Here is a 24095-nt window from a genome sequence, read left to right as displayed (position 1 = left end):
TACTAATCAGAAGAACCTGCAAGTAGTAGATGGTTCGCAGGGCTCTGCTCCGGTGGCTATGGATTACTAACATAGCCGCTGGACCAGGGCCCTGTGAATCTTATTGCTCAACTTTAGTGAATATTATAAAAATTATTCAGTTCATTAAACTAATGTACAATATTACATTTGAATTTTATGAATATTCTCTGCATTGCAGAAAATTGAGATTAAAAATATTCACCCTTAAAGAGGATGTTCACGTTTAAATCTTAATAATCCATTTGCTTGCATGGGCAACAAATTAAACATGAGCTTTATTTACAGACCATTGCTCCAGGACTGACTCTCCACTGTTCCCCTGGTCTTTGTTGATGTGACTACAGGGGTGACATCATGTCTACAGGAAAAGACAAGCAGCAGTCTTGTCATCTACCTTGGCACCAAGCCCAATGATAGGATGCAGTGTTCATGTGGTGTAGTAAGTAGGGGAGCAGCGTAGAGGACGCAATGATCAATTACTAAAATCCAATTTGTTCTTTTTAAACGGGCAGCAGACTATTAAAATTTGAAAGTTGACAACCTGATTAAGTTCTTCCTGAGGATAGGCTAATTGGTCAGAAATGAACGGTAGCGGAAAAAAGGGGTCGCTGCAAATTCACTGCCGTTACAAATAAACTGTGCGAGATCGTACTCTGAAGTATGACGCTCAAGAAATGACAGCTCTAAATCTCCCAAAGTACATTAGATCGAAATTCATTGGATCCTACTAAGTTCAGCAACAACCAAATGTGTGTGTTGGTCTTTCATCTGCCTCATGATAGCAGTCGTCAAAGAAAACAAGGATCAACCATGTTGGACTTCAGCAAATCCTTATCCTTTGTTTCATTGGGCTAGAAGACTTGTAGTGCAATTTTGGGTGGTCATCTGAGACATAATTTGAAGGCCTAATTAAAAATCTGTAACTTAGCCACTAACTATTACATGTCATATAGTAATGGTCACATAATATAAAATGGTGCCACTTCTGCACCCTTTTATGTTTTTTCCTGTCTGTAAGTCTATGGAAAACTAGGGGAAGATAGCTGTCGACTAAATGAGTATTTGCCCAACAACAGTCTTTTCTATGTGCATCTAAAGGGGTTTATCCAGATCTTTAAAACTGATGTCACTTAGGAGATGAATGTTTTGCAGCATGAAGCATGGTAATGTTAGTTTTTGGTCCTCAGACATAACTGCGTGTTGTGAGGTCATGACATTGTGATGTTAAGACGTGCACCATGATTTTATTATAAACAGTGACCTCTGAGGCTTGGACACAGCTGGAAATCTTGGCCTATAGGTAATAGACCAGAGATGTGGTGTGCATGCATGGTGTGAGGCAGTGAGGGGAATTATGTGCGAGGGATGGTATGTATCCCCTAGGATGTGCATAGAGGCATATTGAACCCGCTGGAGTGCATTGCAATCACAGACAAAGCTGTGGTTGCAGTACAAAATAAAAGTAAGTTTGGACTTGGTCAGGCTATTTGACCAAGTCGGGTTTAAAAAAACCTGGCATGGGCTTTTATTTTTGGAGTGAACTACAGGATGGCAGTGGGATGGTTCACTCCCTCCAGCCTGGGCCTTGCATGTGGCTCAGGTCCACAGTTTTCATTTAAAAACCTGCAGCAAAGGTTTGGGAGGGTCAGTTTTGTGTTTGCAAGTTGCAGAGCCTGCTGCAGGCCTGTGTGACGTGAACACAGAGCCCAAGAAGGCAAAGATTCTGACGCACCTCAGAGTGATATGGCGGCGCAGTCGCCCACGGCAACGGGTTTGGAAACGGACTGTTCTTTGACGACCCGGCTGCGAACCCGAGGATACTGTTTGCCTTTAATTTGTGAGTTTTGGAAAAATAAAGACGTTTAAGTTGAATTTTACTTGGGTCACTGCCTTATTACCGCCGCATTGCAGTGGAAAGGAGATGACTGTACAGCGGGCAGCGAGCAGCGGGGTGGCTGGAGAGATATTTTGTTTTTTTCTAACCAATGCTCACCTCATCGTTCACCTCTCCAGCCGCCTTGCTGCCCGGATCTCTTTTTTCTGCCATCACATCTGTGGCCTCTTCACTACAGGCCATGACTTCCTGTCACGTCCAGGCCTCCGAGGACACAGTGCGTCATAAGGTGACGGTGCACACTTCGATGTCACAATGTTGCAACCTTACAACACGCAGTGACCTCCGATGGCTTGAAGAATGTGAAAGCCCTGACCAATAATAAAGAGATGTGTGGTGGCGGAAAGAAGAGGACCAGATGGTAGGCAGCAAAAAGCGGTGTGGCTGTAGAAGTGAACTATTAGGCTTAAGGGTTTTTTATCACACCTTACGTTCGTTACTATGAGTCGAACGTAAGTCGAGGAGGGGAGTGCCGGTATAGGACATCAATTTTATAGAACTGGGTAGCTCATTTAGAAATGCATCTTGATACAGAGTCCTGGAGAACATCATATTCCAGACCCAAAGGAGCTAATATAGGAGAATTTACACTCATGACAAAATGGTCACAGGGGAAAATACATTTTAACCAATCACTTCAATAAAAGGTCATGTAATTTAGTAAGGTTCTAAAAGTCAGATAAGGATCAAATAAGATGATTATATAGAAAAATTACAACAACTGCTACCAATCATCCGATGCTAGGACATTGGTAAATTACATGTCTGCCTGTCTATTTATCTATCCCATAGCCATTAATACAGAGTTAGTCCCTCCTTCACAGTTATAAAAGCTTCCACTCCTCTGAAAAGGATTTCTATAAGATTTTGGAGATGTCTGTAGGAATTTTTGCCCATTTAGCCTTAAGAACATTTGTGATATCAGTGCAACACTGTTGGGTGTGGACCCACTGCGCCACGGGCCGGGCTTACCCTGGAGAGACATCACTAAGTGTCTACCAGGTCTTCACTAGGGCTTCTGATGGTTAGGATAGGCTGGGCTGCCGGTAGGTATCACTCCAGGGAAGTCCTTGGGACTGCAGCAGCAGACCAGAGGGTCAGAGGTGCGGGTACGAGGCACAGGAGGGCGAGACAGAAGCATAGTCAGATGGTCCAAGGTTTGGGCAGGCAGCACGGGTTCACAAAACATAGCCGAAGTCAGGAATGGAGAAGTCAAACTGAGCGGGTAAACAAGCCGGGTCAATAATGGGAGACAGAATACGAAAATATGCATAAACTAGTAGCAGGCTAGTAACTGACGTTCAGGCAAGGAGTGGCGAGTGAAACTGCCTAATGTAGACCCTGCTGGCATATTATAGGCCAGGGAAGCTAATCTCTGCAGGACACAGCAGGGTTAAATTCCTGCAGAGACCGGCAACGCCTCTCTAATGCCAAATGGAAACAACATGTAGATGCAGCAGTGCTGAGAAGTGCTGCAAGAGTCAAACTCAGTGAGACGATCTGACACAAGGAGAAGTGGCGCTGTGACCATGGTGAGTAGGGCGGCGCTGAGGAGGCACACGAGTTACCACCGTGACAATCAGAGACTGATGTTGCAGGAGAGGGCTGGGCTCACAATCTCTGTTCTACTTCACCTCAAAGATGTTAGATAGGTCTGAGGTCAGGGTTCTGTCCGGCTGGTCATCTTCTTTCAAGACAAACTTCCCCAACCATGTCTTTATGGACCTTGTGCTCTGGGCGCAGTCATAGGGAACAGAAAAGGACCTTCCCCAAACCGTTCTCATAAATCAGGACTTGTCAATTGTCCAAAATGTCTCATATGCTGAAGCATTAAGATTTCCCTTCACTGAAACTGAAAGGATTAGGCCAACCCATAGTCCATGGCTTCTTTAGACCACACCAATGACATTATTCTACGTGACGGAAGACTTGCAGGCAGCTACTTTATACATCTGTCAATGGGACTGAATGGAAAACCTGATTCAATTAATACTTTTGTCCATATGTAGTGTGTCTATCTGTATGTCTGCCTATCTTTAGGTTCTAAGGGGTAACGTCTTTCCTTTGGGAGAGTGACATGCCTGATATGCCAGTGTAAGAATACTTGCAGGCCATGCAATGCTACTCTGGATTTTTAGGATTGCTACTTCCAATAGGTGGCACTAGAGTTCAAGTCCTCTTTCTCTCTGAGGAATGGCCTATAAGCATTGGCGGATTATGATGAGGGCAATCTGGGCTACCGCCTGGGGCCCCGGGGCTCCTGGGGGCTTGAGCCTCCGGGGGGCCCATAGCCAGCCAGATTTTTTGAGGCGATGATGTCACCGGAAGGGGCGGCGCTTCCTTCAATCCAGTGAAGACCCGATAGCAGGAAGCAGCGTGGAGCTGGAGCTGTGGCTGATGAAGCGGACAGATAGGCTGCATGATGGAGCTGTGTGGAGGTGGGAATGAGGACACAGGGCTCAGTGTGAGTGGGCTGAGGATGAATATTGGGTGCAAAGAAGTGTGGATGATGGTATTGTATGGGGGCTGCATGATGGAGGGTTGTATAGGGAAATGGCCACTTCTACTTGTATAAGGCTACTTATGGGGGGGTGCTTTCACAGGAAAAGGGTTTATGTTATATGCATGAGGCAGCATGGGGAAGGTGATGATGGGCTATATTGAGAAGAGGGGGGATGATGAGGGTCTGTGTGGAGAGGGGGGATGATGATGGGGGCTGTGAGGAGGGGGGATGATGATGATGATGGGCTGTGAGGAGGGGGAATGATGATGATGGGGGCTGTGAGGAGGGGGGATGATGATGATGATGGGGCTGTGAGGAGGGGGGATGATGATGATGGGGATGATGATGATGATGAGGGGCATTGTGGAGAAGGGGGCTGTGGAGGGGGAGTGATGTGGGGTTGTGCGGGGAAGGGTGGTTGATGCTGGATGGCTGCAAGGGAAAATGGGTAATGTCAATTTTGTGAGGCTGCATGCAAGGTGGCTGCGTGGGGCAGCGGGATGTGTTGTGAAGGGAGTGATGCTACTCACATGGGGCTGCATAGTGAAGGGGATGATGTCACTCATGTAGGGCTGTATGCTGAGTGCCTGTGTGGAGAAGGGGGTGATGTTACTTGTGTTGGGATGCATGCTGGGGCTGTGCAGGGAGCTATGTGCAGCTTATACTGTATATAGGTAGTTAAATGAGTTCTCATACTGATTCTAGGTAGCTATGTGGGAACTCATACTGTACATAGGTAGCTTTGTGGAGGCTCAAATAGTATGTACGGGGCTGTGTGGGGGCTCATACTGTATGTAAGGGCTATATATCTCACGTGTCTGTGAGGTATATGGATGTTTTGTGACTTAATTACACTGCCACTTAACTGGCCATTTATGATCTGAAGGGTTACTAGTATCTATATTTTATAAATGTTTATTAAATATCATCTGATCACCTATTGAGAATGCCTGGTCAGTTAGAGTAGTGGTCGGGCTACAGAGGGGCAGTCGACGAGGAGCGGGGACGCCATAACATGTAAACTTAGAGTGCGAACCTCCGCTGTCAAGAAGGGCATTGTGAAGGGCAAAACTAGTCCCCAACTCCCCACATTTCTGCTCTTTTTATATCACTGTTTTTCTGTGCTATGTGTGTGTATTTATGTCTGTATGTTTTGGGGTTTTTAAACTAAATAAAAAGAGAATTTTTCAAGTTTTTTTTTTGTTAGGGCTTACATGTATAAGGGCCCCATAGGTTGATCACTTTGGTTGTTGATTGAGAGGGCTATGTGGGGACTCATATTGTATATACGGGGATGTCAGGATACTTAATTCTGCTCAATATTAAGTCATACAATTATGAATAATAATTATTTTTTACTAGATGGAGGCTCGATGCTATTGCATCGGGAGGGCGATAATGTCACGATGGGGGCAGGCTTTGCAGCGTTGAGAATCCCCCCCCCCCCCATGTGCTCACCAACCAATCCACTCTCTCTTTAACCCATGTGCTGACTTCTCCCGTCTGTGCTCTCTTCATTGACCGGTCTACCCCATGTGCTATCCCCCTTGTCGGCTGTCTCTCTCCTTCCTGTGCTGTGTTCTCCCCTCATGTGCTGTCCCGTTTGAGCTGTCTCCCCCCTGTGCTCTGTCTCTCTCCCCATCTGCTGTCTTCTCCTCTCATGTGATCTCTTCTTTGACCTGTGTGCCCCATGTTCTCTCCCCATTGTCTGCTCTCTCTCTTCACCCCTGTGCTGTCTTCTTCCCTCATGTGTTCTCTCGTTTGAGCTTTCTCCCCACACAGTAAATCAGACCATCGCCATCTTTGTGTAGGCAGATAGCGGCGCTCACATTAAAACTGCGCATGTGCTCCTCCTGTACAAAGATGGCGGGGGTCAGAGAATCATTCAGCTAATCCCGGAGGCGGCAAGAGGCTGGTACCACCAGCGGTTTCCATATTGAGACACCCATCACTTGAGTGTCCCAAAATGGCGGTCGACGAACTTCTGCCGCTTGGAATTGTGGGATCCGGACACATCTGGACTAGTGTTGAGTAGAGATGAGCGTTGTTCTACTCGAACTGTTCGCCAATCTCAAATTCGAGCTGTTTTGGGCGGTGTTCGAGCCGGTCGGCGAACACGAACAATTTGAGAAAAATTCGGCTGTTCGAGGTTATGTTCGATAACTGTTCGTGCACCAAAATCATAACTGGATTTTTTCTCAGTAATGATGAAAATTAATGTTAATACGCAGTTTGAGTGTACAGCGGGGCGGGGGGAGGGGCAGGGGATGGATCTCTGCAGGAACAATGAAGATCTCCATTTTTTTTTCTCTTTCCCGCATTTGCAGTGGGGAGGTGCAATCTGTCAGCCTATCAGCAGCGCACACACGGAGCGAAGTGCTTTTTTTCACACAAGCAAGGGCATGTGTGATTGGCAGTGTATGTCACATGTCCTTGCCCTATAAGACCAAGCCATTTTCCCCGTCGCCACCATTTTCTCACTGCTGCAGCTGCGTGTTAGACGGCACCGCTGTTGCTGTGTGCGCTATACCTTGTTAATTTCAAGCCAATTTTCGCACAAATATACAGATAGCTTGGGAGTAGGGAATAGTTGTGATTGCAGTCCTTTTAAGGACTAGGTTACAGCATTTCCTACGACTTTTATCAAGCAGGTCTGTGCTCTTAAATAGATAGATTGTGGGAGTAAAGACTAATTGTAATTGGAGTCCTTTTCAGGACTAGGTTACATCACTTCCTATCAGTTTTTGCCAGGCAGGTCTGTGCCAGTGCTGTGCAAGTTTTTTTCACAGCATTTGGCTGAATCTAGCAAAGCTAATCCTTTTTGGCCTATTGCAGAGTGTGTTAGTCAGTGGAGTAGCCTATCTGTGTTGCAAGATATACCACCTGTGTATAGAATACCAATTTTTTTACTGCACCTAGTGAAGTAAAATATTTTGGGCATAGCATCATTCTATTAGTCCATCTATACTGACCTCCATCAGGTTGCAAACTGAATATAATTTTTTTCTGCATCTAGCTCTGAAAAAATATTTAGGCTTCTAGCAGTGTGTGGGACTTGGTCTATTAGTCCATCTATACTGACCTCCATCAGGTTGCAAATTAAAAATAATTTTTTTCTTCATTTACCTCTGAAAAAATATTTGGGCTTCTAGCAGTGTGTGGGACTTGTTCTATTAGTCCTTCTATACTGACCTCCAGCAGGTTGCAAATTGAATATAATTTTTTTCTGCATCTAGCTCTGAAAAAATATTTGGGCTTCTAGCGGTGTGTGGGACTTGGTCTATTAGTCCATCTATACTGACCTCCATCAGGTTGCAAATTAAAAATAATTTTTTTCTGCATCTAGCTCTGAAAAAATATTTGGGCTTCTAGCAGTGTGTGGGACTTGGTCTATTAGTCCATCTATACTGACCTCCATCAGGTTGCAAATTAAAAATAATTATTTTCTTCATTTATCTCTGAAAAAATATTTGGGCTTCTAGCAGCGTGTGGGACTTGTTCTATTAGTCCATCTATACTGACCTCCATCAGGTTGCAAATTAAAAATAATTTTTTTCTGCATCTAGCTCTGAAAAAATATTTGGGCTTCTAGCAGTGTGTGGGACTTGGTCTATTAGTCCATCTATACTGACCTCCATCAGGTTGCAAATTAAAAATAATTTTTTTCTTCATTTAGCTCTGAAAAAATATTTGGGCTTCTAGCAGTGTGTGGGACTTGTTCTATTAGTCCTTCTATACTGACCTTCAGCAGGTTGCAAATTGAATATAATTTTTTTCTGCATCTAGCTCTGAAAAAATATTTGGGCTTCTAGCGGTGTGTGGGACTTGGTCTATTAGTCCATCTATACTGACCTCCATCAGGTTGCAAATTAAAAATAATTTTTTTCTGCATCTAGCTCTGAAAAAATATTTGGGCTTCTAGCAGTGTGTGGGACTTGGTCTATTAGTCCATCTATACTGACCTCCATCAGGTTGCAAATTAAAAATAATTTTTTTCTGCATCTAGCTCTGAAAAAATATTTGGGCTTCTAGCAGTGTGTGGGACTTGGTCTATTAGTCCATCTATACTGACCTCCATCAGGTTGCAAATTGAATAAAAACATTTTCTGCATCTAGCTCTGAAAAAATATTTGGGCTTCTAGCGGTGTGTGGGACTTGGTCTATTAGTCCATCTATACTGACCTCCATCAGGTTGCAAATTAAAAATATTTTTTTTCTGCATCTAGCTCTGAAAAAATATTTGGGCTTCTAGCAGTGTGTGGGACTTGGTCTATTAGTCCATCTATACTGACCTCCATCAGGTTGCAAATTGAATAAAAAAAATTTCTGCATCTAGCTCTGAAAAAATATTTGGGCTTCTAGCGGTGTGTGGGACTTGGTCTATTAGTCCATCTATACTGACCTCCATCAGGTTGCAAATTAAAAATAATTTTTTTCTGCATCTAACCGAGCCAATAGTTTTGGCCTAATACCACAGTTTGGCCACTCAGCTCTGCTCGGTTACCATCCATTGTTTTTTTGTGCAAACAACTCCAGAGTTGTGAATTAGTTAACCACCAAAATGAGTGGAAAAAGGCCTGCTGCTGGTTGAAAGGGGAATAGGCGTGTTGGGAAGGGGAAAAAAGGTTGTGTCCGTGGGGTAGGTGCAGAAGAAAGACCATCTTCCAGCCAAACTAAAATGTCTACTTCTTTTAGCGGACAATGTGATAAGATCCCTTTCTTACGGCCACGCCAATCGCTACAAATTCCAGATGAGGCACAAAAACAGCAGGTGCTTCAACGGATATCAAGTGCTCCTTTAAGTGGGCTCTCCTCCACATCAACTTCAACATCACAAATACTCCAGTCCTCAAAGGTGTCACCCAAATCGCACTTGCTTCCTCACAGCTCCCAAATCTCCAGCTGCCCGTCTGAGTATGAGGTAGAACAGATGGTTGAGTCTGCAGAGCTGTTTACTCATACTATAGCCTGGGAATCAGAGGTCGACTCCAGCGCTTCTGTGAATCCAGACGAGGAAATGATCTGCACTGATGCCCAGAATCTTTATGAGTCGGATCCAGGACCAGACGCAGAAGGTTCTGACCATAATGTAGACCCTCATTCCCAAACTGTAACTCCTGTTGGTGGAGACAATGAGGAAGACGATGATAAGACTCAAATACCTGATTGGAGCGACAACTTTAGTTTTTTGTCAGGGCAGGAACAGGTTGGCTCTGAGGACGACGGGTGTGATAACGCACAGGGTGATGATGATGAGGTCGGAGATCCCACTTACTGTCAACCCACAGTCAGCCAAGAGATGAGGTCAGCAGAGGAGGTGGAGGAAGATGCTAGTGACGACGAGGTCAGGTTGCGCCTTCCTGGACAGAGACGTAGTACTGGAAGCACGTCAACAACTGCATCCTAAAACACAACTCTGCCTCTCACCACAAGTCGTGGTGGCTCTTCAGGTCGCATGGGTGCTAAGCCTTGCATAGCCTGGGCATTTTTTCAGATCGATAAAGATGACCCAACTCGTGTTATCTGTAACATTTGTCAGCAAAAGCTAAGTAGAGGCCAAAAAATACATAGTTTGAGTACTTCATGCATGAACCGGCACATGGACATGAAGCATAAGTTGCAGTGGGAAGCTCAGTGTGCTACAATGCGGCCTAGCCGGCCGGGCCAACCACCGTCTGCCATATCTTGTGCATCCGCGGCCTCTTCATCCTCTGTGACTGGGGGGACAGCAGTCACACCTGTTTTGGGGCGCAGACCTGCCACCTCTTTACCTGCAACAGCCAGCGTGATTGGCAGGTCATCATTTTCTTTGGAGGTGGTAACACCAGCTGGTCTTGAGCGCTGTCCGACATCGATAGCACCACCTTTGGATCAAGGCAACCTAACATGTCCGCCTGCATCTTCCTCACAGACCGGCAGTTTGCCGGGGACACCCTTATCAACCCCGTCTAAGCACAATAGCCAGCCCTCGGTCCCTCAGATGTGGACAAGTAAAAGACCATTTCCTCCTAGCCATGAGAAAGCTAAGAGGTTGAATTTCACCATCTGCAAGCTCTTGGCTACAGAAATGCTGCCTTTCCGCCTGGTGGACACAGAGGATTTTCGAGACCTTATGTCCGTCGCAGTGCCCCAGTACCAGATGCCCAGTCGGCGCTACTTCTCAAAGAAAGGTGTGCCTGCGCTCTACCAGCATGTCGCACACAACATCACCGCTTCTTTGAGAAACTCTGTGTGTGACAGGGTGCATTTCACCACAGACACTTGGACGAGTAGGCATGGACAGGGGCGTTACATGTCGCTGACTGGGCACTGGGTAACTATGGTGACAGCAGGACAAGGGGCTGCTGTCCAAGTCTTGCCGTCCCCACGAGTTGTGCGTCAATCCTCTTTATGTCAAAGTTCCTCCACTGCTTCTGCCTCCTCAACCTCCTCTCGGTCTTCCACCTGCACCCAAAGCCTGTCTGGTCATGCCACAAGCTTTCTAACTGCGCAGAAGGGATCCTGCACACCTCCTTACTATGCTGGCAGTAGGGCTCAACGTCATCAGGCGGTTTTTACATTGAAATGTCTGGGAAATGTGAGTCACACAGCTGAGGAGTTGTGGTCAGCTCTGGAGAACCAATTTCATGAATGGTTGTCTCCACTGGACCTGAAACCAGGGAAGGCCGTGTGCGACAATGCTGCAAACCTGGGTGCGGCCCTTCGCCGGGGCAATGTCACACACGTGCCTTGTATGGCTCACGTGTTGAACCTGGTTGTCCAGCAATTTTTAGCCCACTATCCCAGACTAGATGGCCTTCTGCAGAGGGCACGGTCGCTGTGTGCTCACTTCTGCCGTTGGCATCCCGCAGCTCAGCGACTTACATCTCTACAGAAGTCGTTGGGCCTGCCACTTCACCGGCTAAAATGCGATGTGCCTACCCGGTGGAATTCAACTCTGCACATGTTGCAGCGACTGTGGCAGCACCGACAAGCCCTGGTGCAATACGTTCTGACGTATAGCCTGGGCCAACGAGATTCAGAGGTGGGGCAAATCACGCTGGAGGAGTGGTCTCAGATCAGGGACCTATGCACCCTTCTGCACAGTTTTGAAATGGCGACGAAGATGTTTAGTGCTGACGATGCCATTATCAGCATGACTATTCCGGTGATTTACATGCTGGAGCACATGTTAAACAGAATTCGGAGTCAGGTGGTGGCACAAGAGGAGGTGGAGGAAGTAGAGGAGGAGGAGTTGTATGCGGAAGGGCTAACATCTGCAAGGTCCAGACGGTCGGCAGCACCAAGGCGGCAGGCATGTGAGGGTGGGGGAGATGATTTTACCAGGGCGCATGGTAGCAGCCAAACTAGTGAGGAAGGTGCAGGAGCCCAGGAAGAAGTGGAGGACGAACTGATGGAAGACTCATCAGATGAGGGAGACCTTGATCACATTTCTGTTGTGCGAGGTTGGGGGGAGAGGACAGAGGAAGGAAGCATGATTGTTACCTCGCCACCAACACAACAGGGACTTGGTGCTCCTGGATGCGCAACACACATGAGTGCCTTCTTGCTGCACTACCTGCAACATGACCCTCGAATTGTGAGAATTAGAAATAATCCTGACTACTGGGTTGCCACACTGTTAGATCCCCGGTACAAAAGTAAATTTGCAGAAATTATTCCTGCCATAGAAAGGGATGCACGCATGCAGGAGTATCAGCAGAGACTGTTGCAGAATCTTACATGTGCTTTTCCACAAAATACCAGTGGTGCACGTAGTGAATCTCACAGTTCCAACTTGCCAACCGTGGGACCGTCAAGTGTTCAGCACTCAAACCGTAACAGAACCACAGTATCTGCTGGTAACATCAATTTTGCGGAATCATTTCACCACTTTTTTAGCCCATCCTTTGCAAGGCCACAGGAGACAAGAAGTCTGACACATAGTCAACGCCTAGAGACGATGGTACAGGAGTATCTCCAAGTAAACATTGAAGCCACGACTGTGTCACTGGACCCTTGCTCTTTTTGGGCTTCCAATCTGGATAAATGGCCGGAGCTAGCCACTTACGCCTTGGAGATCTTGTCATGCCCCGCAGCCAGCGTTCTGTCTGAACGTGTGTTCAGCGCTGCTGGTGGTGTGCTGACAGATAAGCGCACGCGGCTCTCCACTGATAATGTAGACAGACTCACGTTCATAAAGATGAACAAATCATGGATCCGAAACGACTTTTCTACCCCTGTGTCATCCTGGGGAGAGTAAAAGCTTGATGATTGGTTAAAATCACCCTACCAACCGTTTTAAGCTTTCAAATTACTAATCATGTTTATCTGTATCTTGACTGGAAAATAATTTGGGCTTTGTAGCAGTGTGCAGCACTGATCCTATTAGGCCATCTATAATAAGCTTCACCAGATTTAAAATTAAAAATAATTTTTAGCTGCATCTAGCCCGGAAAATAATTTTGGGGCTCCGAGATGCGCAAGACACATAAGTGCCTTCTTGCTGCACTACCTGCAGCATGACCCTCATATTGTCAGAATTCGAAGTAATCATGACTACTGGGTTGCCACACTCTTAGATCCCCCAAACTTTTCGATCAACCTTTTCATTTTAATAAAGACCAAAAAAATGGTCATTTTTGAAATTATAAGCATTAGCAGGTTGTTAGAAACTGAAATCAAACAGTTTTCAACTCAAAACTTTATTCTAGGTGATGTTACATTTTCACATAGGACCCCTTGTTCGAAAGGAGCTTCTGAACTCTCTCGTCCATTGAATTTGTCAGGTTTTGGATGGTTTCTGCTTCAATTGTTTTGCATGAGGACAGAATACCCTCCCAGAGCTGTTGCTTAGATGTGAACTGCCTCCCGCCATCATAGACACTCCTTTTAATGATGCTCCAAAGGTTCTGAATGGGGTAGAGGTCAGGGGAGCATGGGGGTCACACCATAAGTTTGTCCCCTTTTATGCCCATATCAGCCAGAGATGCAGATGTTTTATGTGCAGCATGAGATGGTGCATTATCATGCAGAAAAATGATCTTGCTGTGAAATACACGGTTCTTCTTCTTGAACCATGGCAGGAAGTGCTGTTTGAGAAAATCCACATACATTATGGAGTTCATCTTTAGCGCCTTCAGGGATCCTAAAGGGGCCGACAATCTCTCTCCCCATGATTCCAGCCCAAAACATTACTCCACCTCCTCCTTGTTGGCGCTGTAGCCGTGTTTGCGTGGGGTGTCCATCAACCAGCCATCCTCCACTCCATTCATCTGGACCATCGAGCGCTGCACGGCACTCATCCGTGAACAAAACAGTTTTGAAATCAGTCTTCATGTAATGTTTGGCCCACTGGAGCCGTTTCTGCTTGTGTGAAGTGGATAGAGGAGGTCGACAGGATGGCGTATGCACAGCTGCAAACCTCTGAAGGACCCTGCATCTTGTTGTTCGGGGGACGTTGGAGGCACAAGCAGCTTCAAAAACTTGTCTGCTGCTATGACAAGGCTTTTTTGCCGCTGCTCTTTCAACCTGACGTAATTGCCTGTAGGAAAGAGTCCTCAATTTGCCCTTATCAGCACGCACACGTGTGTACTGTGAATCAGCTACATACTTCTTGATTGCCAAGACACTTCATCCTGATCATCGCACAATGTTGATTGTAGTCATGCCTTGACCTAAACACTCCACAATTTGTTGCTTCTCAGCAGCCGACACATCCTTTTTCTTTCCCATTTTGGCAGAAAATGTAGGCTGCTTAATAATGTGAGAGAGCCTTCTTAAGTAGTCTTGCCTTTCATTGGACACACCTGCCAAACTAATTAGCACAGGTGTCTGCAATTGCTTACAGTGATATAAAGAGCCCTGACACACATCACCATCAATGAGTTTAACTGACAAACAAACAGATTCTTCCCTTATCACTCCTAAACACTTTTTGCATAATAATTTGGAACGCGGTGTACATGTGCTTTTCCACAAAACACCAGTGGTTCACGTAGTGAATCTTACAGTTCTAACTTGCCAACCGTGGTCTGTATGGAATTGTTCAATAAAGGGCCCAAAATTAAGATAACATAGATGGGAGAGGTCTCTATGAATAGGAATTCCTAAGTATTTGATACCCTGTGAGGGCCAGGCAAAGGGAAAGTTGGACTGGATGGAATCCTATATGGATTTAGGGAGGGAGACATCGAGGGCCTCAGACTTCGCTGCATTGATTTTAAAATTTTACCATGTAACAAAGTGATCTATTTCAGCCATAACAGCAGGGATGGATATATGTGATTGAGTGATATATACTAGGACATCATCAGCAAATAGAGAGCACTTGTACTCGGTGCCTCCCACCTCAATCCACCTAATATTGGGGTTATGGCGAATTGATGAGAGCAGGTGCTCCGTCACTAGGATGTATAAGAGAGGGGACAGAGGACATCCCTGCCTTGTCCCATTGGTGATTGTGAAAGGTGATGAAAATGTTCTGACGCACCCCCTGGGCCTTGGGACACCCGGAGCCGGACCCTTTTTGGTGGATGCTGGTGGTTGTAGTCTTCGTGGCGGCGATCCGGTTCCGTGGTTCAGGGCGGTCAAACCAGTGGCGGAACTATTTATGTGGTTTTGATGTTTAAATGTCCGACTACGCCACCCGTGGATTGCGGTCAGAGTGAACCGCCACTACAGGGCAGACCGCTAAGGCTGGTGTTGTGGGTGCAGCAGAGCGTAGCATAACTCCCCACGGGAGGAGTATAGCCTCAGGGCAGTGTATGCGGAGGATGGGGGTGATGGTGCAGGGCAGCAGCAGTAACGACACGGAGTCAGTGATGCAGTTCAGGGCCTTTACTCACAGTTCTTATTATCCAGACTACGTCTGCAGGTAACGGCTGCCCACGTCGTACTGTGCTCACCAGGTGAGGGGCTCAGACAACTCCCAGATAACTTTGGAGCGCTTCACAGGACCCCCTTTGTGTGTCCTTTGTCTGGCCTTTCTTACCAACACTTCTGTCCGGCTGCCTCGGGCCTCCTCTTGGTAAACTTGGCGCCAGTTTCCCTGACCCTATGTGGTGCCTTCCTAGCGGGTGGAGCAAGGGGCTGCGCCACATAAAATGTCAGAGCCTCCGGTTTCTAGCTGAGGGTCGTTTCCTGCCTCCACTAGTTCGGGGACCGGTCTCCCCCTTTGGCCTGACCCCTCCACGCAGGTGGATTCGGGCGTGCGGTGGCGACTCGCCCGTCCGCACCCCTGGGATCCCTTCATTCCTCGTTCCTGGAGCCTTCTCCACTCCTCTTCCTTCCTTCTCCCTCTTGCAGGCCTGGGCCTCTGTTACTAGGCCCGCCTCCGGAGCAGAGCTCATGCAGAGCCCCTGCTCCCTGCCACTTCTGCTCAGACTTCTCTGCACTGAACTAAGATGGTGCCCACCTTTTATACTCCCTTCTCAATGCACCCAGGAACTGCTTCCTCCCTGCTCCTGCACTACAGGGTTCCCCTTCCTCAGTGTTCCCTCCCCCCACTCCAGCCAGGGACAGGGACTGTCGTGCCCATCTCAGGGGCATATTGGTCGCCCTGCCCCACGGCAATGTGGTGTAATGCATGCAGGTGTCGGGTCCTGATCCACACTCCATCCTTACCTGAGAGTGAGATATCACACCTCTGGGTGAGGTGCAATACGTCTGTAGCAACCGAGCCCTCAGGGTGCTACAGTTCCATTTATCTTCAGCCTAGGTGACGTATTGCGATACAGGGCCGTGATTTTGGCTATAAAAGGGTCCCCTAGACCCCTACCCCAAGCTCTTTAAGAGAATCATATATGGCGTGCCAGGAGACTCTATGGAATGCTTTCTCAGCATCCAACGAGAGTATCTAATTACAAATTTTTAACTGCATCTAGCCCAGGAAATACTTTGTGCCTAGTAGCAGTGTCTGCAAGTCAGCGGATTATCCCGGCTGTTAAGCAAGCTACACCACCTGTAGTTTAGACACTTAATTTTTTCAAAGGAAATGCTTCGGGACCATGGGATACTTAGTGAAGAGCATCAGGAGGCACCCCAAGGCATAGGGGCTGGGACTGGCAGTAGGATGCCTTGCGGTGGACAGCCGAGCTCGATCCTTATAAAAGCTTTTTAACTGCAGCAGCTTTAGTGGACGTTACTGGAGCTGGAATTACCGCGGCTGCTGGCATGAGACTTGCCCTCCAATAGATCCTTGTAAATGGATTTAAAGTGTATTCATTCAAATTAGAGAGACAATTTAAATTAAAAAGCTTAGAGCTGCCTCCACCACAGGGGGGCTCACTCGACCCACCAGCGGACAGGCACCAGTATTGGGAGAGGGGGGCTGGCCGTCAGGGTTCACCGCGGCTCTGGCACAAACCCGGCGACACGGAGGTGGCACGGGCAGGAGCGGACTGGCCGTGTCGGCTTCTCACTTTTTGGATTTTAGAAGGGCATGACATGCCTATATCTGTGTCTCCCCCTCCTTTTACTCCTCCACCTCTTTTATTTTCGCATGACTATATGTACTTGTCACTTTTCCATGTGTTAGTTATGTCTTCTGAGCAGTTTGTCAGCTTTTGGACACCTTTGAAGGTGTTTTCTATGTGTTTCTATGTGTTTTTGTTTGCCTGCCATTGGTTTTAACGGTGTCGAAGGTGTTCGACGAACAGTTCGACGAACAGTTCGGCGAACACACGGGTGTTCGACGAACCGAAAAGAACTCGAACACTACGGGGGTGGCTCAACACTAGTGTTGAGCGAGCATGCTCGACACTACTCGGTACTCGCCCGAGCATCTCACTACTCGGGATGTTTAGCGAGCACCGAGCATTTTCGGGTTACTCGGGCGGGAGCTCGGGTCTCCGCCCTGCATGTTTGGTGCTCTTTACAGAGGCAATGAACATGCAGGGATTGCCAGCCAGTCACTGTAATGCTGCAGCCATGTTGGTTGTGGGCATTACAGTGATTGGCTGGCCGCACAGCGTCACCTCGAGTATTTAAAACCGGGCGCCGCCATCTTGGACACAGTCGCTCTGGATGAGACAGTGTAGGGAGAGTGCTGCTGAGCTAGGGAGAGATTTATACTGCGAAATAGGTAGTGTAGGGTCTCTAAAGCCTGCAAAATCAAACAAACAGTCCTTTTGAGGACTAATATCCATCCCAGATATCAGGCAGGCAGGCAGGCTGTATAGGAGACGCAGTGGTTATACCAACAAACACTGCATTACAGTCCTGTGTGCTGCTGCTGCTCAAATTGCTAGACTTAGCCCCAGGTCTCAGGGGCCAGGAAAAATCCTTTTTCTCATCTAAATCCTCTTTTTTTTTTCCTCAGTCAGACAATACAAATACCCTTCTCATTAACCTTTTGGTATTTCCCCCACCCCCCAAAAAAAAAATTGAGTGTGTTTGTGAGTGTTCCGACACAAATATATCTGTTTAAAAGAGTCTGGTTTCGGCCAGATAACTAGAACTGTGGCTTGGCAGTTACACGGTTCAAATCTCTGTATTATCCACTTTTTTGCCTTTTTTCCATAAGAAAAAACAGTTTGAGTGTCTTGCTGACTGTTCAGACACAAATATATCTGTTTAAAAGATTCTGGTGTAGGCCAGAGAAATAGAACTGTGGTTTTCCTCTTCCACGGTTCAAATCAGGGTGTAATCCACCTTTTTTACATAAAAAAAAACAGTTTGAGTGTCTCACTGACTGTTCAGACACAAATATATCTGTTTAAAAGATTCTGGTGTAGGCCAGAGAAATAGAACTGTGGTTTTCCTATTCCACGGTTCAAATCTGGGTGTAATCCACCTTTTTGCCTTTTTTACATAAAAAAAAAGTTTGAGTGTCTCGCTGACTGTTCAGACACAAATATATCTGCTTAAAAGATTCTGGTGTAGGCCAGAGAAATAGAACTGTGGTTTTCATCTTCCACGGTTCTAATCTCCTTTTTATTACCCTTTTGCCATTGATAGTGCGAGTGTAAGCTATTTTACTTCATTTACAATGGGCAAGGCGCATGGCAGGGGACATGGAACTGGACGTTCTGGTCATGGTGCGTGCAGAGGACGGGGCCGTGGCCAAGGTGAAAATGTGCCACAACCAACAGCCACATCTTCTCGCTTCCAGTTCTTGACCGAATTAATAGGGTAGCACACAACACCACTATTGCCAACTGATCAGTGTGAACAGGTTATTAATTGGATAGCAGATAATACTTCCAGTCACCTGGGCACCACCACCTCCGGTCTGTCTTCCACATGATCAAGTCTTAATAGCCGTGAGTCTCGACCGCATACTCCTCCTCACCCTGATGCTCCTTCCTCCCACCATGCCGAGTGTCATCAGACAGCAACTGATCCCACAGTTGGACACTCTGAAGAGCTGTTCACTAGTTCATTTCCATATTTGGGCCCCCCGCCTGCTCCGCTTGAAGCGGTGGAAGAGGAGATCCCATGTAGCGATGGCCAAATATTTGAACAGCCATGGCCACAGGAAGGTGACGCTGACAATTTGTCACAAGAGGTGGACGATGACGAGACACAATTGCCACGAAGTGGTGGATGATCTAGTAACTGACCCAAAATGGCAGGAGGACACGCAGAGCGAGACCAGCAGCACACAGGGGGAGGGAGGCAGAGTACCCCAACAGGCAGGAAGAAGCAGTGTGGTGCCCGCAGACAGAAGGCGGGCAACTGTTCCCCGTAACACCAACACGAGGGATGTTGCCAGTACAACCGGTAGGTCTTCCAGAGTCTGGAATTTTTTTAAAGACTCTGCTGATAACCCCAAAAAGGCCATTTGTTCCACCTGCCAGGCCAGCATCAGCAGGGGTGACAAAACTACCAGCCTGACCACCACCAGCATGATCAGGCACATGTCAGCAAAGCACCGGACTTTGTGGTGCGAACCCCAGGGTCCACGACCAGTGTCAGCGGGTGTCACCACTGCTTCTTCCGCTGTTGTGTAAGAGAACCCCCTGTTGTGCATGCAAGGCAATCCCCTGACCATGCTGCATGCAAAGATGCCCCCTCCTCTCAGTCTTCACTTGTTATGGCAGTTTCTCAAGAAACAGCATCAACATCGACGTCACGTCCCACCGCAGCGTTCAATTGTCCATATCCCAGACCTTTGAACGAAAGCGCAAAATCGCAGCCAACGCCCCACAGGCCACAGTCCTAAATTCGCACAATTCACGACTGCTTGCATTGGAAATGCTGCCTTTTAGGCTGGTGGAGATGGAATCTTTCCGCAACCTTATGGCGGTGGCCGTCCCTCGGTACTCGGTCCCCAGCCGACACTATTTTGCCCGGTGTGCCATCCCCGCACTACACAAGCACATGTCCCAAAACATCTGCCGTGCCCTCAACAACGCAGTAACTGGGAGAGTCCACCTGACAACGGACACGTGGAAAGTGCTTGTGGCCAGGGACGGTACATCTCCCTGACGGCACACTGGGTAAACATAGTGGAAGTCGGGACCCAGTCGGACCTTGGGACTGAACACATCCTCCCCACACCGAGGATTGCGGGCCCTATGTCAGTCAGAGTTGCCCCCACAGTGTGAAGCTCCTGCGCATCATCTTCCTCCTCCTCATGTTCAGCCTCCATCTCAGATATCACCACATCAGTTACAAGCTGGAAGCACTGCAGTACTGCCTCAGCCAAGAGGCAACAGGCTGTGCTGAAACTCATAAGCTTAGGTGATAAACCTCACACTGCTTATGAGTTGTGGACAGCTGTGAAAGAGCAAGCAGATCTGTGGCTGAGACCGCTGAACCTACATCCAGGCATGGTCGTGTGTGACAATGGCCGTAACCTGGTGGCGGCTCTGAGGCGAGATCATACACGTACCATGCCTGGCTCATGTGCTTAACCTCGTGGTTCAGCGGTTTCTTAAATCGTACCCCGAGTTGCCAGATCTGCTCGTCAAAGTACGCCGCCTGTCAGCTCATTTTCGCAAGTCGGCTACAACTTCCGCCGCCCTTGCTGTGTTGCAGCAGCGTTTGCAGCTTCCGGCACACCGACTGGTGTGTGATGTCCCCACACGTTGGAACTCTACCCTCCACATGTTGCAAAGGATTTGTGAGCAGAAGAGAGCAGTTGTGGAGTACCAGCTGCAACAAGGCCGTGGATATTCATGTCAGACTACACACATAAGACCTCAGGAGTGGACCTGGATGTCTGACATATGTACCATCCTGACAAACTTTGAGGAGTCTACCAAGATGGTGAGTGGCGATGATGCCATCATTAGCATCAGCATCCCGCTTGTCTGTCTTTTGCAATGCTCTCTGCAGAGAATTAAAGAGGAGGCATTGCAGCCAGAGTATGATGAGATGGATCAAAAAGACGTAGCGGGCGATTACACAAAGCCCAGCCTCATCTCATCCCAACGTGCATTGGGGGACAATGAGGGAGAGGAGGAGGAGGAGGAAGAACAGGAGCTGGTATCATGCACTGTAGATGGTAGTACCTGTACAACTGTCATACCGTCGGTTCAGCGTGGGTGGTCTAAGGACAGGGGGGAGGAGGAGGAGGAGAGCATGGTCAGTCGTCATCTTGGTGAGGACACGGAAGTCTTGCCCGTTACCAGTCTCGCACGCATGGCTGACTTTATGTTACGCTGCCTTAACCGTGACCCTCGCGTTGTCAAAATGTTGGGTGACAGTCATTACTGGTTGGTGACACTTTTAGACCCCCGCTACAAGGAGAACTTTCACTCTCTTATTCCTGAGGTGGAGAGGTCTACAAAAATGGGGCAGTACCAGAAGGCCCTTGCTGCAGAACTGTTAAAAAAATTCCCATCTGAACACGCTAGCGGCAGAGGTCACAGTTCGTTGCCCAACCAAGGCGTTCAGGTGAGAGAGATGCAACTCTAATCCAGCAGAGGCAGGGGAACACTGTCAACGTTCTGGGACAGTTTTCTGAGACCCGCCCAGCTTACAGGCCCTGAGGCGTGGGGTACTCTCACAAGGAGTGGAAAGTTTCAAAAGATGGTGAGGGAGTACCTTGCCGATCATACCAGCGTCCTCCTTGATTCCTCTGTGCCTTTTAATTATTGGGTATCCAAGCTGGACACTTGGAATTAACTTGCTCTGTACGCCTTGGAGGTCCTGGCCTGCCCTGTCGCTAGCGTGTTATCAGAGCGTGTTTTTAGTGCCGCTGGAGGAATTATAACTGATAAGCGCACTCGCCTGTCAACTGACAATGCTGACAAGCTGACCCTTATCAAAATGAACAAGGGCTGGATTGGGCCAGACTTCTCATCACCACCAAATGCCAGCAGAGTAACATAAAGTCAAATCCACTGTGTTATTTCGGGAGGTGTATTCCCATGCACTGCTTCACACCCACAAATGGGAATACGCTTCCTCATTTCGGCTGTTTTTTCCTCTTCTCCTTATCCTCAGCCTCCACCACTACTATACCACCAGGGTGACCGTGGTCCGTGTTGCCAGCGTTGAAAGTTCCTCCGTCCTAATTTTTGGCTGCTTTTGCTTGGAAGGCATAGCAAACACTATGGGAGACCCACTCCCCAATAATGGGAATAATGTTTTTAAAATACTGTACTGCATGGCTCTTGTAAGGGGCATTAAAATTGTCTTGTTAAGCTACTGTGACCTCCATGTCTCTTCCAAGAGTCATTGATATGGTCTTTTTATTCCACTGGGACCTCCACGTCTCTTCCAAGGGGCATTGATATTGTCTTTTTATTCCACTGTGTCCTGCACGTCTCTTCCAAGGGGCATTAAAACCGTCTTGTTAAGCTACTGTGACCTCCACGTCTCTTCCAAGGGGCATTAAAACCGTCTTGTTAAGCTACTGTGACCTCCACGTCTCTTCCAAGGGGCATTAAAACCGTCTTGCTAAACCACTCTGAACTCCACGTCTCTTCCAAGGGGCATTAAAATCGTCTTGTTAAGCTACTGTGACCTCCATGTCTCTTCCAAGGGTCATTGATATTGTCTTTTTATTCCACTGAGACCTCCGCGTCTCTTCCAAGGGGCATTGATATTGTCTTTTTATTCCACTGTGACCTCCACGTCTCTTCCAAGGGGCATTAAAACCGTCTTGTTAAACCACTCTGAACTCCACGTCTCTTCCAAGGGGCATTAAAACCGTCTTGTTAAGCTACTGTGACCTCCACGTCTCTTCCAAGGGGCATTAAAACCGTCTTGTTAAACCACTCTGAACTCCACAGCTCTTCCAAGGGGCATTGAAATGTTGTTTTTAATTACCTCTAACCTCCACGACTCTTCCAACGGGCATTGCATTTCCTCCTAATTTTAGTCAGCTTTTGCTTTTCAATGCATAGGCGAACACTAAGGGAGACCCACTCCCCAATAATGGGTAGAAGATTTTTAGAACGCTGTAATCCACGTCTGTTTCAAGGGGCATTGCAGTTCCTCATAATTTTTGGAAAGCCTTCCATTCACTGCTTAGGCCAACAGTGCACAGGAGACCCAGTTGCTATAAATGGAAAAAACTGTTTAGTTAAGGCCCTCTGACCTCCATGTCACTTCCAAGGGGCATTGGAGTGCCTCTAAATTTTTGGTAGGCATTGCACTCACCGCTCCTTTTGGCACAGAAACATATCCTACAAGACATGTGTGGTTGACTGGCCTGATATTGATGCGAATGGTCCCTGTTCCTCCTGCTCTTTCTCCTTTGCCACCACCTCATCCATCATTCATCACCTGAAGCTTTGTTTTATCGGGAGTCATAGAACTGGGATAGTAGCAGGAAAACATCCAGCAATCCTCGGAGGAGGTAGGATATGCGCCAAAACGCTGGCCACCTCAGACCTAGCCGCTACTACATACATGCGCTTGCATTCCAAGGAACAGAAAGCTAAGGAGATGGATGGCCTCATGATCATGAATAATTTACTCGTTGTGTAGGAGGCCGACCACTGCTGCTGTCTACCTTCTGAACTTTGTGTTGAAGCCTGATTGACCCACAATCCTCTAAGTCTGGAGGATGTGTTGCATCCCAGTGTGCAACTGTGTCCCGGCTTCCACAATATTAACCCAGTGTGAAGGCGTCAGTGAGATGGACCATCCCTGGCCACATTCACTTGTCTACGTGTTTGTGGTTAGGCTGTCCTTCCCACTAAATGCACTGGGGAGGGCACAGGTAATGTTTTGGTATGCGCGCTTGTGTACAAGGTGCACAGGGACAAATAGGGGCAGCTGGGGACCGAGTGTGGACACCCGGCCGCCGGGCGGCTGGGGATTGAGTATGGATACCAGGCCGCCGACACAGCCATGACATGGTGGCCGGCGTTTGCCTCCACAAGCCTAAAAGGCCTCATTTCAAGTGCAAGCAAGCTAAATGCTAACTTCTATCATCATCATCATGCTCCTCACCTTGGCACTCTCAACTCCCCTGATGGAGAAGCCAGGGCACACCGGAGGAGTCTCTGGTTGTCTGGTGGGCTCGTCGAAAGCTGTCCTAAAGCAGGCCAGGCTAAGAAAAGTGTGGGGGAAGGTTCCCGGGACAAATAGTGGCAGCTGGGGACTGAGTATGGAGACCTCGCCGCCGACGCAGCCATGAGATAGTGGCCAGCTTCAGCCTCCTCCAAACTAAAAGGCCCCATTTCAAGTGCAAGCTAGCAGTATAGCATTGCAGCCTGCGGGTAGGTGGGTGGTTGGCTGCATATTTGCGCTTGCATTGCAAGAAATGGGGGAGGTACAATTGAACACTGCCCT

The 24095-nt window shown here is 47.7% G+C and overlaps 1 long non-coding RNA gene across 1 annotated transcript in view; it reads right to left on the bottom strand.

The window, feature by feature from the left end:
- The window catches only part of LOC141168498 (uncharacterized), a 108628-nt gene that overhangs the window by 37573 nt on the left and 46960 nt on the right, over positions 1-24095 (bottom strand). The window lies entirely within an intron of this gene.

The sequence above is a fragment of the Phyllobates terribilis genome, unplaced genomic scaffold (genome assembly GCF_046119375.1).
Source record: "Phyllobates terribilis strain yellow unplaced genomic scaffold, ASM4611937v1 Scaffold_1__5_contigs__length_1240528914, whole genome shotgun sequence".
Lineage (NCBI taxonomy): Eukaryota > Metazoa > Chordata > Amphibia > Anura > Dendrobatidae > Phyllobates > Phyllobates terribilis.
This window is presented reverse-complemented; position numbering and strand designations above follow the sequence as displayed.